This window comes from Scyliorhinus torazame, chromosome 9, assembly GCF_047496885.1.
Source record: "Scyliorhinus torazame isolate Kashiwa2021f chromosome 9, sScyTor2.1, whole genome shotgun sequence".
NCBI classification, from domain to species: Eukaryota; Metazoa; Chordata; class Chondrichthyes; order Carcharhiniformes; family Scyliorhinidae; genus Scyliorhinus; species Scyliorhinus torazame.
This window is the reverse complement of record NC_092715.1, coordinates 147,185,844-147,202,068: the sequence shown is the minus strand read 5'-3', so window position 1 is coordinate 147,202,068 and position 16,225 is coordinate 147,185,844. Positions and strand designations below refer to the sequence as shown.

Sequence of the window (16,225 nt, the reverse complement as noted above, 5' to 3'; positions counted from 1 at the left end):
CACCTGGGAGGGTCTCCTAGGCCAATGGAGACCCCTGGATGGCCAAGGGAGGTTGCCACCCTGGCTCTACCTCTGGCACCCGGGCACATTGGCACAGCCACTGTGACTCTATTTGATTTGATTTATTGTCACATGTACCGAAGTACAGTGAAAAGTATTGTTCTGCGGCTGAGGGCACGTACACAGTACGTACATAGTAGACAAAAAGAATAATCAACAGAGAACATTGACAAATGGTACATCGACAAACAGTGATTGGTTACAGTGCGGAACAAGGGGCCAAACAAAGCAAATACATGAGCAAGAGCAGCATAGGGCATCGTGAATAGTGTTCTTACAGAGAACAGATCAGTCCGAGGGGGAGTCGTTGAGGAGTCTTGTAGCTGTGGGGAAGAAGCTGTTCCTATGTCTGGATGTGCGGGTCTTCAGACTTCTGTACCTTCTGCCTGATGGAAGGGTCTGGAAGAAGGCAATGACTGGGTGGGAGGGTTCTCTGATAATGCTGTCTGCCTTTCTGAGGCAGCGGGAGGTGTATACAGAATCAATGTGGGGGTGGCAAGCTTGTGTGATGCGTTGGGCTGAGTTCATCACACTCTGCCGTTCCTTGCGATCTTGAACCAAGCAGTTGCCATACCAGGCTGTGATGCAGCCAGATAGGATGCTCTCTATCGCACATCTGTAGAAGTTTCAGAGTCGATGCAGACATGCCAAATTTCTTTATCTTCCGTAGGAAGTAGAGACATTGTTGGGCTTTCTCGACTGTTGCATCAATGGGAGTGGGCCAGGACAGACTGCTGGTGATGGTGACCCCCTAGGAACTTAAAGCTATCAACCATCTCCACTTCGGATGGCAGTACCAGAGTGCCATTGTCAGGGTTGCACTGCCAAATGCCAGGGCCAGAAGGGGGCAATACCTATGAAAAGGGGGAGGGGGGGGGGGGAGGGTCCTGAAAAGGGGGCCCCTCAGTGACCCCATATACGGGCGTCTTTACTTGGCGAGTGGGGTAATGCCAATGTTTGTGGGGGTTGGCATGGCCCATGGGTGGGGAATGTTCCGGACCCTCAAGTTCACTTAGAAATCGGGGGACCATTTCAAAATGGTGGACCAATCTACGGAGGAGCCGGTCTCCCCAGCGAGTTCAGCTCCCCACGGTTGAAATAATTTCGAAGTGTGGGCTAGACTGGGGAGAAGCTTCCAATGGCAAAAACAAGTACCGGTGTGTATCTCACCCAAAAAAAAGTGGGAAACACCCCACCAAACCCACCCAAAATGACACAAATGTTTCCATTAAATTGCACCCATCATCCAAGGACTTTCTGCATCCATACCTATTGCGCATACAGTTTTTGAATAAAAATTCCAGACCTGGTTAGATCTGTTGGCATTGCTAACTACTTGATTTACGATAATGTACTGTATTACCAAACTCCTTTTCTTCCTTACACTTGGGGCTATGGGTGGTCGCTTTCAAATGTATTTTAAGTGTTGGGAGTGAGCAAAATAGGAATAACCAGACTTTTTAAACTTATAGATTCATTTTTAAAATAAATTTAGAGTACCCGATTCATTTTTTCCAATTACGGGGCAATTTAGGGTGGCCAATCAATCTATATTAATACTAATACTAATTAGTTCACCAATTATATACCAATATATAATCTATATTGGTGGCCTATCGTGCACATCTTTGAGTTGAGGGAGCGAAGCCCACACAAACACGGGGAGGGGGAGAATGTGCAAATAACTCCACACGGACAGTGACCCAGAGCCGGGATCGAACCTGGGACCTTGGCGCCGTGAGGCAGCAGTGCTCACCACTGTGCCACCGTGCTGCCTTGTAGATTCATTAACATGTTTTTCAGAATTTAATGCAAGTAAATTATGATGGCTCCATTTCTCCAGTACATAAAGCACTCGAGCACCATTTTGTAAGTAACTCAAATTAAATTAATATATTTTTAACTGAAAAACCAGACCAGCAGAGGAAGGTTTAGAGAATGTCCAATACCAAACTGCCAGCTCACAGCCTCAATAACAATAAAGCTGCTAAAATATCTAGCAATGCTGCTGCTGCTCTAACAGGCTGAACACACTAAGTTTTTCGCTATATGGGAGCAAGTGGTTAAGTGCTCTCATATCAGCATCACAACAGTACATAGTAGTTTGTAACAGTACGCTAACCAATTACTGGCTCCGACCCAAGATAAACAACAGTAAACAATTGCATGGTTATGGGCAGCACAGTAGCATAGTGGTTAGCACAGTTGCTTCACAGCTCCAGGGTCCCAGGTTCGATTCCCGGCTTGGGTCACTGTCCGTCCGCAGTCTACACGTTCTCCCCACGTTTGGGTGGGTTTCCTCCGGGTGCTCCGGTTTCCTCCCACAGTCCTAAAATGCGTGGATTAAGTGGATTGGCCATGCTAAATTGCCCTTAGTGTTCAAAAAGGTTAAGTGGGGGTTACTGGGTTACGGGGATAGGGTAGATACGTGGGCATGAGTAGGGTGCTCTTTGTAAGGGCCGGTGCAGACTCGAGGGGCACTGTAAATTCTATGTCTTATGAAAAATAACACCTAATTAAACTAAGTACTCAAATCTTAAATGTTTCTGCAATCTTTCACATAATGTTAACATGGGACAGAACATTTGCAGTCCACCACTGCCAGATTTGCAGGCAGAGGGGCCAATAAAATTTGCTGGATATCCTTCCCACCACATCCCCCCAATTTGTCCACAATGTTATGCTGGGGTGAGGAGGTGGCGAGTGAAGCCGAGCCCACTCTTGCCCAATTTGCAGCATTTAAATAGCCAATTATTGGCCATTAAAGACCCACTTCTCACCAGGCTTTAACTTTGTGGCTGCTGGGAGAGTTTTGAGGCAGGAGGAAATGCAGACATGTCACCCTGCTGGGGCCTCAGGCAGCAAGCTGAGGTTGCTTTTCTCAAAGGCTCCCTTTCCATTTAAGGCACCTCCACTCCCCAAAGGTTTGTCCACCTAGTTACCATGGGTGCTGCCCTCCACCCCCACGTCTCCATCAAAGACACCATGCCCCTGGATCTCACCTCCTCTTCTCACCCAGAGACCCTCTGCATGTACTCTGGAAGCTAGAATCTGGGAACTGCTTGTAGTTACAGTCCTGACCACTGTTGATGCTGGCACGGCTAGGACTATAAGAGCTGCCAGCCAACCAGATTGGCTAGCAGCTCTCTAAGATGGGACCTCAGCTGAGTGAGCAACAAAGGAAGTCTTGTCTTTAGCCAATTAACGCTCCCCGAAGTCTTAAATGGTTGCAGAGTTGCACCAATTGATGGGTGGCAGGGCAGGAAACCCCACCATCCAAATAATCCTGACCATGAATTTTTTAAATGTTACCGCATAAAGATGCTGAAGTTGTTTTTCATCACTAACTCATTATCTCTAAAAATTAAAACTGTGTTTGTGAGGTCCATTTATTCCTCCCCATAAGAATGCATTACAGGGATATTAGCACAGTGGGCTAAACAGCTGGCTTGTAATGCAGAACAAGGCAGCAGCGCGGGTTAAATTCCGGCCACCCCGAACAGGCGCCGGAAATGACGACTAGGGGCATTTCACAGTAACTTCATTGAAGCCTACATGTGACAATAAGCGATTATTATTATTTTATGTAGACAAGCATTCCGGGTAACAATATTACTTTGCAAAATAAACAAAATGAAACGACTTTTATCATCGGTCTTCTTTTAATTCAGATTTCAAGAACGCAGTATAAATTTATCAGTTACTGTCACGATGTTGCTAAAACCTAGTTTCCATAAGCTGGTAAGCCCATGTTACCTGGGTCCACACATCTGCTGCCACTCTAGGTTTAGCTGCATAAAGATGTGGAACTATTTTTAAAATATTAAGGCCGGAATTCTCTGAAATAGCGGCTAAGTGTTGATGCCGGCGTAAACACTGGAGCATTCCACGCTGGCGTCAACGGGCCCGTTGGCCTAGCGATTCACTTACCTGAAGGGGGCAAGCAGGGCGCCGGTGTGCTCCGCGCAGCTTTGGCTGCCGATATGGGGCCCTGCACTTCCAACCGTGGGTCGGTGCAACATGGCAGACCCACTGAGCAAGCCGGCCCCCATAAAATAGGTGTTTCCCCCCCTCCCCCCAGATCGCACGCGCCCACCGATCGGTTATCCCCGATCGGAACCCTGGTCATCCTGGAGGAGCCCCCCAGTGACGGATCCCCTCGCTACCCACCAGGTGGCCGCAGCAGCCACCACTCAGAGTGCCCGTCGGGTGTAACCATGTTAGAACCACGGCGGCGGGATCTTGGCCAGCTGCCGGTGGAGAATCGCCGCGGGAGCCTCTTTCGATGGCCCCCGACCAGTGCCGCATCGACTGTGCTCATGCGACTGGCAGCGATTCTCCGGTCCGCGGAGAATCGCGGGAAAGCGTCGGACCCAATCGCGGGTCTGACTCCACATCTCCTCCCCCGCACCAGGCGCAATTTTGGGGCGGAGGCTCGGAGAATCTCGGCGTAGGTTCCCTGAATTCTAAACAGTGAAAATAAAAGGTCTCTTAAAAAAGAACCTGTTGCGGATGCGGAACTGTTCTACAGTGAATCAACACTTATCAGATGTTAATGAACACAAGCTCTGCAGTAGAGACTTCATGATCATGAACAGTTCTTGAATCTACATGAAGAAGCTGCATGAAGTAAATAAAATTATTATTATTTTTTAAAAATTTTTATGAAAGGTTTTCATAAAATATCAATAACAAAATGAGAAAGAAAAAAGAACCCAACAGGGTTAAGTACAAAACACAATCTAAAATAGCAACCCCCGAAACCCCTCCCCCCCCCGTACCTAAATAATAAATTAACATGAACACCCCGACTTAAGACAACAGGTGTATACACACCCTCAGACCCTTCCAGTGTAAATAACATAAACAAAAATAAAGTAACCCCCCCCCACCCCCTGAGCTGCTGCTGCCATTGACCAATGTCTATCGTTCTGCCAGAAAGTCTAAGAACGGTTGCCACCGCCTAAAGAACCCTTGTACCGACCCTCTCAAGGCGGATTTCACCCTCTCCAATTTTTTTTTTTAATAAATATTTTATTGAAAATTTTTGGTCAACCAACACAGTACATTGTGCATCCTTTACACAATATTATAACAACACAAATAACAATGACCTATTTTATAAACAAAAAAAAAAGAATAATGAATAACAAAAATGAAAACTAACCCTAATTGGCAACTGCCTTATCACAAGTAACACTCTCCAAAAATATAATTTAACAGTCCAATATATAATTATCTGTCGCAACGACCTATACATATTATACAGTATATATTAACAACCCTGAGAGTCCTTCTGGTTCCTCCTCCCCCCCCCCCCCCCCCCCCCCCCCACTCCCGATCCTGGGCTGCTGCTGCTGCCTTCTTTTTTCCATTCCATCTATCTTTCTGCGAGGTATTCGACGAACGGTTGCCACCGCCTGGTGAACCCTTGAGCTAACCCCCTTAGAACGAACTTAATCCGCTCTAGCTTTATAAACCCTGCCATGTCATTTATCCAGGTCTCCACCCCTGGGGGCTTGGCTTCTTTCCACATTAACAATATCCTGCGCCGGGCTACTAGGGACGCAAAGGCCAAAACATCGGCCTCCCTCGCCTCCTGCACTCCCGGCTCTTGTGCAACCCCAAATATAGCCAACCCCCAGCTTGGTTCGACCCGGACCCCCACTACTTTTGAAAGCACCTTTGTCACCCCCATCCAAAACCCCTGTAGTGCCGGGCATGACCAAAACATATGGGTATGATGCGCTGGGCTTCTCGAGCACCTCGCACACCTATCCTCCACCACAAAAAACTTTCTGAGCCGTGCTCCAGTCATATGCGCCCTGTGTAATACCTTAAACTGAATCAGGCTTAGCCTGGCACACGAGGACGACGCGTTTACCCTGCTTAGGGCATCTGCCCACAGCCCCTCCTCGATCTCCTCCCCCAGCTCTTCTTCCCATTTCCCTTTTAGTTCATCTACCATAGTCTCCCCTTCGTCCCTCATTTCCCTATATATATCTGACACCTTACCATCCCCCACCCATGTCTTTGAGATCACTCTGTCCTGCACCTCTTGTGTCGGGAGCTGCGGGAATTCCCTCACCTGTTGCCTCGCAAAAGCCCTCAGTTGCATATACCTGAATGCATTCCCTTGGGGCAACCCATATTTCTCGGTCAGCGCTCCCAGACTCGCAAACTTCCCATCCACAAACAGATCTTTCAGTTGCGTTATTCCTGCTCTTTGCCACATTCCATATCCCCCATCCATTCCCCCCGGGGCAAACCTATGGTTGTTTCTTATCGGGGACCCCCCCAAGGCTCCAGTCTTTCCCCTATGCCGTCTCCACTGTCCCCAAATCTTCAGTGTAGCCACCACCACCGGGCTTGTGGTGTAGTTCCTCGGTGAGAACGGCAATGGGGCTGTCACCATAGCCTGTAGGCTGGTCCCCCTACAGGACGCCCTCTCTAATCTCTTCCACGCCGCTCCCTCCTCCTCTCCCATCCACTTACTCACCATTGAAATATTAGTGGCCCAATAATACTCATTTAGGCTCGGTAGTGCCAGCCCCCCCCTATCCCTGCTACGCTGTAAGAATCCCTTCCTCACTCTCGGGGTCTTCCCAGCCCACACAAAACCAATGATGCTCTTTTCAATCCTTTTAAAAAAAAAGCCTTCGTGATCACCACCGGGAGGCACTGAAACACAAAGAGGAATCTCGGGAGGACCACCATCTTAACCGCCTGCACCCTCCCTGCCAGTGACAAGGATACCATATCCCATCTCTTGAAATCCTCCTCCATTTGTTCCACCAACCGCGTTAAATTTAACCTATGCAATGTGCCCCAATTCTTGGCTATCTGGATCCCCAGGTAACGAAAGTCCCTTGTTACCTTCCTCAACGGTACGTCCTCTATTTCTCTACTCTGCTACCCTGGATGCACCACAAACAACTCACTTTTCCCCATGTTCAATTTATACCCTGAAAAATCCCCAAACTCCCCAAGTATCCGCATTATTTCTGGCATCCCCTCCGCCGGGTCTGCCACATATAGTAGCAAATCGTCCGCATACAAAGATACCCGGTGTTCTTCTCCTCCTCTAAGTACTCCCCTCCACTTCTTGGAATCCCTCAACGCTATCGCCAGGGGCTCAATCGCCAGTGCAAACAATAATGGGGACAGAGGGCATCCCTGCCTTGTCCCTCTATGGAGCCGAAAATATGCAGATCCCCGTCCATTCGTGACCACGCTCGCCATCGGGGCCCTATACAACAGCTGCACCCATCTAACATACCCCTCTCCAAAACCAAATCTCCTCAACACCTCCCACAAATAATCCCACTCCACTCTATCAAATGCTTTCTCGGCATCCATCGCCACTACTATCTCAGTTTCCCCCTCTGGTGGGGCCATCATCATTACCACTTATAGCCTCCTTATATTCGTGTTCAGCTGTCTCCCCTTCACAAACCCAGTTTGGTCCTCGTGGACCACCCCCGGGACACATTCCTCTATTCTCATTGCCATTACCTTGGCCAGGATCTTGGCATCTACATTTAGGAGGGAAATAGGTCTATAGGACCCACATTGTAGCGGGTCCTTTTCCTTCTTTAAGAGAAGCGATATCGTTGCTTCAGACATAGTCGGGGGCAGTTGTCCCCTTTCCTTTGCCTCATTAAAGGTCCTCGTCAATACCGGGGCGAGCAAGTCCACATATTTTCTATAGAATTCGACTGGGAATCCATCCGGTCCCGGGGCCTTTCCCGCCTGCATGCTCCTAATTCCTTTCACCACTTCTTCTACCTCAATCTGTGCTCCCAGTCCCACCCTTTCCTGCTCTTCCACCTTGGGAAATTCCAGCCGATCCAAGAAGCCCATCATTCTCTCCCTCCCATCCGGGGGTTGAGCTTCATATAATTTTTTATAAAATGTCTTGAACACTCCATTCACTCTCTCCGCTCCCCGCTCCATCTCTCCTTCCTCATCCCTCACTCCCCCTATTTCCCTCGCTGCTCCCATTTTCCTCAATTGGTGTGCCAGCAACCTGCTTGCCTTCTCCCCATATTCGTACTGTACACCCTGTGCCTTCCTCCATTGTGCCTCTGCAGTGCCCGTAGTCAGCAAGTCAAATTCTACATGTAGCCTTTGCCTTTCCCTGTACAGTCCCTCCTCCGGTGCTTCCGCATATTGTCTGTCCACCCTCAAAAGTTCTTGCAGCAACCGCTCCCGTTCCTTCCTCTCCTGCTTCCCTTTATGTGCCCTTATTGATATCAGCTCCCCTCTAACCACCGCCTTCAACGCCTCCCAGACCACTCCCACCTGGACCTCCCCATTATCATTGAGTTCCAAGTGCTTTTCAATTCACCCCCTCACCCTTAGACACACCCCCTCATCTGCCATTAGTCCCATGTCCATTCTCCAGGGTGGGCGCCCTCCTGTTTCCTCCCCTATCTCCAAGTCTACCCAGTGTGGAGCGTGATCCGAAATGGCTATAGCCGTATACTCCGTTCCCCTCACCTTCGGGATCAACGCCCTTCCCAGCACAAAAAAGTCTATTCGCGAGTAGACTTTATGGACACAGGAGAAAAACGAGAACTCCTTACTCCTAGGTCTGCTAAATCTCCACGGGTCTACACCTCCCATCTGCTCCATAAAATCTTTAAGTACCTAGGCTGCTGCCGGCCTCCTTCCAGTCCTGGACTTCGACCTATCCAGCCCTGGTTCCAACACCGTATTAAAATCTCCCCCCATTATCAGCTTTCCCATCGATAGGTCCGGAATGCGTCCTAGCATCCGCCTCATAAAATTGGCATCATCCCAGTTCAGGGCATATACGTTTACCAAAACCAACGTCTCCCCCTGTAGTTTGCCACTCACCATCACGTATCTGCCCCCGTTATCCGCCACTATAGTCTTTGCCTCGAACATTACCCGCTTCCCCACTAATATAGCCACCCCCCTGTATTTCGCATCTAGCCCCGAATGGAACACCTGCCCCACCCATCCTTTGCGTAGCCTAACCTGGTCTATCAGTTTCAGGTGCGTTTCCTGTAACATAACCACATCTGCCTTAAGTTTCTTAAGGTGTGCGAGTACCCGTGCCCTCTTTATCGGCCCGTTCAGCCCTCTCACGTTCCACGTGATCAGCCGGGTTGGGGGGCTTCCTACCCCCGCCCCCCCCCCCCCCTTGTCGATTAGCCATCCCCTTTTTCCAGCTCCTCACCCGGTTCCCACGCAGCTGTATCTCCCCCAGGCGGTGCCCCCCCCCGCCCATCCCCTCCCATACCAGCTCCCCCCTCTCCCCAGCAGCAGCAACCCAGTAATTCCCCCCTCCCACCCCCCCCCCCCGCTAGATCCCCCGCTAGCGTAATTACTCCCCCCATGTTGTTCCCAGAAGTCAGCAAACTCTGGCCGACCTCGGCTTCCCCCCGTGACCTCGGCTCGCACCGTGCGACGCCCCCTCCTTCCTGTTTCTCTATTCCCGCCATGATTATCATAGCGCGGGAACCAAGCCCGCGCTTCTCCCTTGGCCCCGCCCCCAATGGCCAACGCCCCATCTCCTCCACCTCCCCTCCTCCCCCCATCACCACCTGTGGAAGAGAGAAAAGTTACCACATCGCAGGATTAGTACAAAACTCCTCTTTCCCCCCTTTTTAACCCCCCTCTTCGCCCCCCACATTCGCCCCACCACTTTGTTCAAACGTTCTTTTTAATAACCCGCTCATTCCAGTTTTTCTTCCACAATAAAAGTCCACGCTTCATCCGCCGTCTCAAAGTAGTGGTGCCTCCCTCGATATGTGACCCACAGTCTTGCCGGTTGCAGCATTCCAAATTTTCATCTTCTTTTTATGAAGCACCGCCTTGGCCCGATTAAAGCTCGCCCTCCTTCTCGCCACCTCCGCACTCCAGTCTTGATAAACGCGGATCACCGCGCTCTCCCATTTACTGCTCCGAGTTTTCTTTGCCCATCTAAGGACCATTTCTCTATCCTTAAAACGGAGGAATCTCACCACTATGGCTCTGGGAATTTCTCCCGCTCTCGGTCCTCGCGCCATCACTCGGTATGCTCCCTCCACCTCCAATGGACCCGCCGGGGCCTCCGCTCCCATTAACGAGTGCAGCATCGTGCTCACATATGCCCCGACGTCCGCTCCCTCCGCACCTTCAGGAAGACCAAGAATCCTCAGGTTGTTCCTCCTTGCGTTGTTCTCCAGTGCCTCCAACCTTTCCACACATCGTTTCTGATGTGCCTCATGCGTCTCCGTCTTCACCACCAGGCCCTGTATGTCGTCCTCATTCTCGGCTGCCTTTGCCTTCACGACTCGAAGCTCCCGCTCCTGGGTCTTTTGTTCCTCCTTTCGCCCTTCGATCGCCTGTAGTATCGGGGCCAACAGCTCTTTCTTCATTTCCTTTTTGAGCTCTTCCACACAGCATTTCAAGAACTCTTGTTGTTCAGGGCCCCATGTTAAACTGCCACCTTCCGACGCCATCTTGTTTTTTGCTTGCCTTCCTTGCCGCTGTTCTAAAGGATCCACTGCAATCTGGCCCCTTTCTCCTCCTTTTTTCATCCGTATCCAGGGGGGATTCCCTTCTGGTTTACCGCACAGTGTTTTTAGCCGTCAAAATTGCCGTTGGGGCTCCTATCAAGAGCCCAAAAGTCCGTTTCGCCGGGAGCTGCCGAAACGTGCGACTCAGCTGGTCATCGCCGCACCCGGAAGTCCCCACCCTCTCCAATTTAATGAACCCTGCCATATCGCTGATCCGGGATTCCACGCTTGGGGGCCTCGTATCTTTCCACTGAAGGAGAATCTTTCGCCGGGCTACCAGGGGCGCAAAGGCCAAAATTCCAGCCTCTTTCGCCTCCTGCACTCCCGGCTCCTCTGCCACCCCAAATATTGCGAGCCCCCAGCCCGGTTTGACCCTTGAACCTACCACCCTCGACACCGTCCTCGCTACGCCCTTCCAAAATTCCTCCAGCGCTGGGCATGCCCAGAACATATGGGTGTGATATGCTGGGCTCCCTGTGCACCTAACACACCTGTCCTCACGCCCAAAGAACCTGCTCATCCTTGTCCCGGTAATGTTTGCCCTGTGCAGCACCTTGAACTGTATGAGGCTGAGCCTCGCGCATGAAGAGGAAGATTTCTCCCTCCCTAGGGCATCTGCCCATGTCCCCTCTTCAATCTCCTCTCCCAACTCCTCCTCCCACTTACCTTTCAACTCCACCACCGAGGACTCCTCCTCCTCCTGCATCACCTGGTAAGTTTCCGAGATCTTCCCCACTCCCACCCACCCCACCCCCACCCCCCTCCCCCCACCCCCCCACCCCGAGAGCACCCTGTCCTGTACTGTGTGTGGCAGTAGCCGTGGGAATTCCACCACCTGCCGTCTGGCAAACGCCCTTACCTGTAAGTACCTGAAGGTGTTCCCCAGGGGGAGCCCGTACTTCTCCTCCAGCTCACGAACTTCCCGCCCACAAACAGGTCCCCCAACTTTCGTATCCCTGCCCTGTGCCACCCCGAAAACCCTCCACCTGTTCTTCCTGGGGCGAAGCGGTGGTTCCCCCATAATGGGGTCCACGCCGAGGCCCTAACTTCCCCCCTGTGCCACCTCCACTGCCCCCAAATTTTGAGGGCCGCCACCACCACCGGGCTCGTGGTATACCTCCTTGGAGGGGGCGTAGGCGGCGCCGTTGCCAGCGCCCCCAGACTCGTACCCACACAGGACGCCGTCTCCAGCCTCTTCCATGCAGCCCCCTCCCCCTCCCATCACCCACTTGCGCACCATTGTCGCATTGGCGGCCCAGTAGTACCCACAGAGGTTGGGCAGCGCCAGCCCCCCCTATCTCTACTCCGCTCCAGGAACACCCTTCTCACCCTCGGAGTCCCTCGCGCCTACACAAACCCCATTATACTCCTGTTAACCCGCCTGAAAAAAGCCTGCGGGATAAACACGGGGAGGCACTGGAACAGGAACAAAAACCTTGGGAGCACCGTCATTTTGATTGACTGCACCCTACCCGCCAGGGACAGCGACAACGCGTCCCACCTCTTGAACTCCTCCTCCATTTGCTCCACCAGCCTTGTAAAGTTAAGCCTATGCAGGGCCCCCCAGCTCCTGGCCACCTGGACCCCCAAATATCTGAAGCTCCTCTCCGCCCTTTTTAGTGGGAGTTCGCCAATCCCCCTCTCCTGGTCCCCTAGCTGAACTACGAACAGCTCGCTCTTCCCCATATTGAGCTTGTACCCCGAAATGACCCCGAATTCCCGAAGGATCCTCATTACCTCTGGCATTCCTCCCACCGGGTCCGCCACATACAGCAGCAGGTCGTCCGCATAAAGCGACACCCTATGCTCCTCCCCACCCCGCACCAACCCCCTCCAGTTCCTCGACTCTCTCAGTGCCATAGCCAGGGGTTCAATCGCCAGTGCGAAGAGCAGGGGGGACAGGGGACACCCCTGTCTCATCCCTCGGTGCAACCGAAAGTACTCGGACCTCCTCCTATTTGTGGCCACACTCGCCATCGGGACCTCATACCACCCATAACCCACCTGACAAACCCCTCCTCAAACCCGAACCTCTTCAGCACCTCCCACAGGTACCCCCACTCTACCCTATCGAAGGCTTTCTCAGCGTCCATCGCCACCACCATCTCCGCCTCCCCCTCCCTCGCCGGCATCATGATAACGTTCAAAAGCCTCCTCACATTCGCGTTCAACTGTCTCCCCTTCACACACCCAGTCTGGTCTTTATGGATGATCTGCGGCACACAATCCTCATGGCTAAGACCTTCTCCAGCACCTTGGCATCTACATTTAGCAAGGAAATCGGTCTGTAAGACACGCATTGCAGGGGATCCTTGTCCCGCCTTCAGGATCAAGGAGATCAGTGCCCGGGACATCGTTGGGGGTAAACCCCCCCCCCTCCCTTGCCTCATTGAAGGTCCTAACTAACAGCGGGCCCAACAGGTCCATATATTTTTTATAGAACTCGACCGGGAAACCGTCCGGCCCCGGTGCCTTCCCCGCCTGCATGCTTCCTATCCCTTTGATCAGCTCCTCCAGCCCAATCGGGGCCCCCAGTCCCACCACCAGTCCCTCTTCCACCTTTGGAAACCTCAATTGGTCCAGGAAACGGCCCATCCCTCCCTCCTCCCGCGGTGGCTCAGATCGGTACAATTCCTCGTAGAAGTCCCTGACGACCCCATTGATGCCAACCCCACTCCGCACCACGCTCCCTCCCCTATCGTTAACTCCCCCGATCTCCCTAGCTGCGTCCCGCTTCCGAAGCTGATGCGCCAGCATCCGGCTTGCCTTTTCCCCATACTCGGAGACCGCCCCCTGGGCCTTCCTCCACTGCACCTCCGCCTTCCTGGTGGTCACCAGGTCGAATTCAGCCTGGAGGCTGCGCCTCTTCCTCAACAATCCTTCCTCAGGTTCTTCCGCATACCTCCTGTCTACCCTCACCATCTCCCCCACCAGCCTCTCCCTCTCCCCCCCGCTCCCTCCGCTCCTTGTGGGCCCTGATGGAGATCAGCTCTCCCCTCACCACCGCCTTCAGTGCCTCCCATACCATCCCCACTCGGACCTCCCCGTTGTCGTTGGTCTCCAAGTACCTCTCTATACTTCCTCGGACCCGCTCGCTCACCTCCTCGTCCGCCAACAGCCCCACCTCCAAGCGCCACAGCGGGCGCTGGTCCCTCTCCTCCCCCCATCTCCAAGTCCACCCAATGCGGGGCGTGGTCCGAAACGGCTATTGCCGAATACTCGGTATCCTCTACTCTCGCTATCAGCGCCCTACACAAAATGAAAAAGTCGATTCGAGAATAAGCCTTATGGACATGTGAGAAGAATGAAAATTCCCTAGCCCCTGGCCTTGCAAATCTCCAAGGGTCCACCCCTCCCATTTGGCCCATAAATCCCCTCAACACTCTAGCCGCCGCCGGCTTCCTACCCGTCCTAGACCTGGAGCAGTCCAGTGCAGGATCCAACACAGTGTTAAAGTCTTCCCCCATTATCAGGCCCCCCACTTCCAAGTCTGGGATCCGACCCAACATACGCCGCATAAAACCCGCATCGTCCCAGTTCGGAGCATACACATTGACCAGTACCACCCTCTCTCCCTGCAACTTACCACTTACCATTATGTACCTACCGCCATTATCTGCCACAATGTTCGACGCCTCGAATAACACCTTCTTTCCCACCAAGATCACCACCCCTCGATTTTTGGCATCTAGCCCAGAGTGAAACACGTGACCTACCCACCCTTTCCTCAGTCTTACCTGGTCTGCCACCTTCAGGTGTGTCTCCTGGAGCATAACCACATCCGTCTTGAGCCCCTTCAGGTGCGTGAACACGCGGGCCCGCTTAACCGGTCCATTCAGTCCCCTTACATTCCAGGTTATCAGCCGGATCAGGGGGCTACCCACCCCCCTCCCCCGCCGACTAGCCATGACCCCTCCTCGGCAGCCACGCGCCCGCACCCCACACCCGGCCCGTTCCCCACAGCGGCATACCCCCGTCTCGACCCACCCCACTCGCTCCAGCTCCTCCTTGATCTTAGCAGCAGCAACTCGGTTCTCTCCCCCCCCCCCCCCCCCCCCCGCACCCCCCACCCCCCGGCTAGGACCCATCCTAGCTGGTTTGCTCCCCCCATTGCACTTCCGCAAGTCAGCTGACTCCTGCTGACACCGGCCACTCGCGCCTCCCCTTCGACTCCTCCCATTGTGTGGCACACCCTCCTCTCCCGCTCCCCATTCACAGGCTCTCCCCCTCCATTCTAAGCGCGGGAAATAATCCTCGCTTCCCCGCCCCGGTCTTCGGCGCGGGAAAAACTCCCGCGCTCTCCACCTACCAGGCCCCGCCACCAACCAAAACAGTGCCCAACCCGCCCCATCCACCCTCCCCAACCCGAAAGAGAAAAACACAGAGAAAAAGAAACCCAAAACAAATCAAAGGCCCCTCCCCCCGAACCAAAAATAGGCATAACACATCCACCGCAGTCCCCAATCGCCCATCTCGACCCTCAGTCTGTGTCCAGCTTCTCGGCCTGAACAAAGGCCCACGCCTCCTCCGGAGACTCAAAATAATGGTGCCGGTCCTTGTAGGTAACCCACAGTCGCGCCGGCTGCAACATGCCAAACTTCTCCCCCTTCCTGTGCAGCACCGCCTTCGCTCGATTGTACCCGGCCCTCCTCCTCTTCGCCACCTCCGCACTCCAGTCCTGATATATCCAAACCTCCGCGTTCTCCCAGCTGCTGCTCCTCTCCTTCTTGGCCCACCTGAGCACACACTCCCGATCGACGAACCGATGGAACCGCACCAGCACCGCCCGCGGAGGCTCGTTAGCCTTGGGCCTCCTCGCCAACACTCTATGGGCCCCTTCCAGCTCCAGGGGCCCCTGGAAGGACACCGCTCCCATCAGCGAGTCTAACATGGTGACCACATAGGCCCCCACATCCGGCCCCTCCAGCCTCTCCGGGAGGCCCTGAATCCACAGATTCTTCCGCCTCAACCGATTCTCCATCTCCTCGAACCGCTCCTGCCATTTCTTGTGGAGCGCCTCGTGCGCCTCCACCTTTACCGCCAGGACTAAGATCTCGTCCTCATTGTCAGAGATCTTTTGTTGAGCCTCTCGGATCGCCACCCCCTGGGCCGCCTGTGTCTCCAGCAGCTTATCAATAGAAGCCTTCATCGGCTCTAGCAGGTCCGTTTTAATCTCTCTGAGGCAGCGCTGGATACCCTCCTGTTGCTCCTCCGCCCACTGCCTCCATGCTGCCTGGTCTCCGCCCGCCGCCATTTTGTCCTTCTTCCCTCCCTTCTTCTGGTCCACCACCACCTTTTTTGTCACCCCGCTCCTAGTTAAAGCCATATACTGACGGGGAGCTATTATTAACTCCTTCCCACACCGGGAAACTTCGAAAAAGTGCCCTTGGGGGCCCTGAAAAGGGCCCAAAAGTCCATTTTTGCGGGAGCCGCCGAATGTGCGACTTAGCGCCGCATCGCCGCAACCAGAAGTCTTGAGAGGGGATCCTTTTGGCAGTGTTCGCTTCACTAATCTGCCCCAAAATGTCTGTGGAAACTCCTGGAAAAGGTCTACGGGTCCGTTCCAGACGGGAGCTGCCGAATGCGCGACCTACTCCTCCATAGCCGCCACCGGAAGCCTCGTCCCCGCTTCT

The 16,225-nt window shown here is 53.3% G+C and overlaps 1 protein-coding gene across 4 annotated transcripts in view; it reads right to left on the bottom strand.

The window, feature by feature from the left end:
• pcsk5b (proprotein convertase subtilisin/kexin type 5b) overlaps positions 1 to 16,225 on the bottom strand; it is a 602,404-nt gene that overhangs the window by 483,030 nt on the left and 103,149 nt on the right. The window lies entirely within an intron of this gene.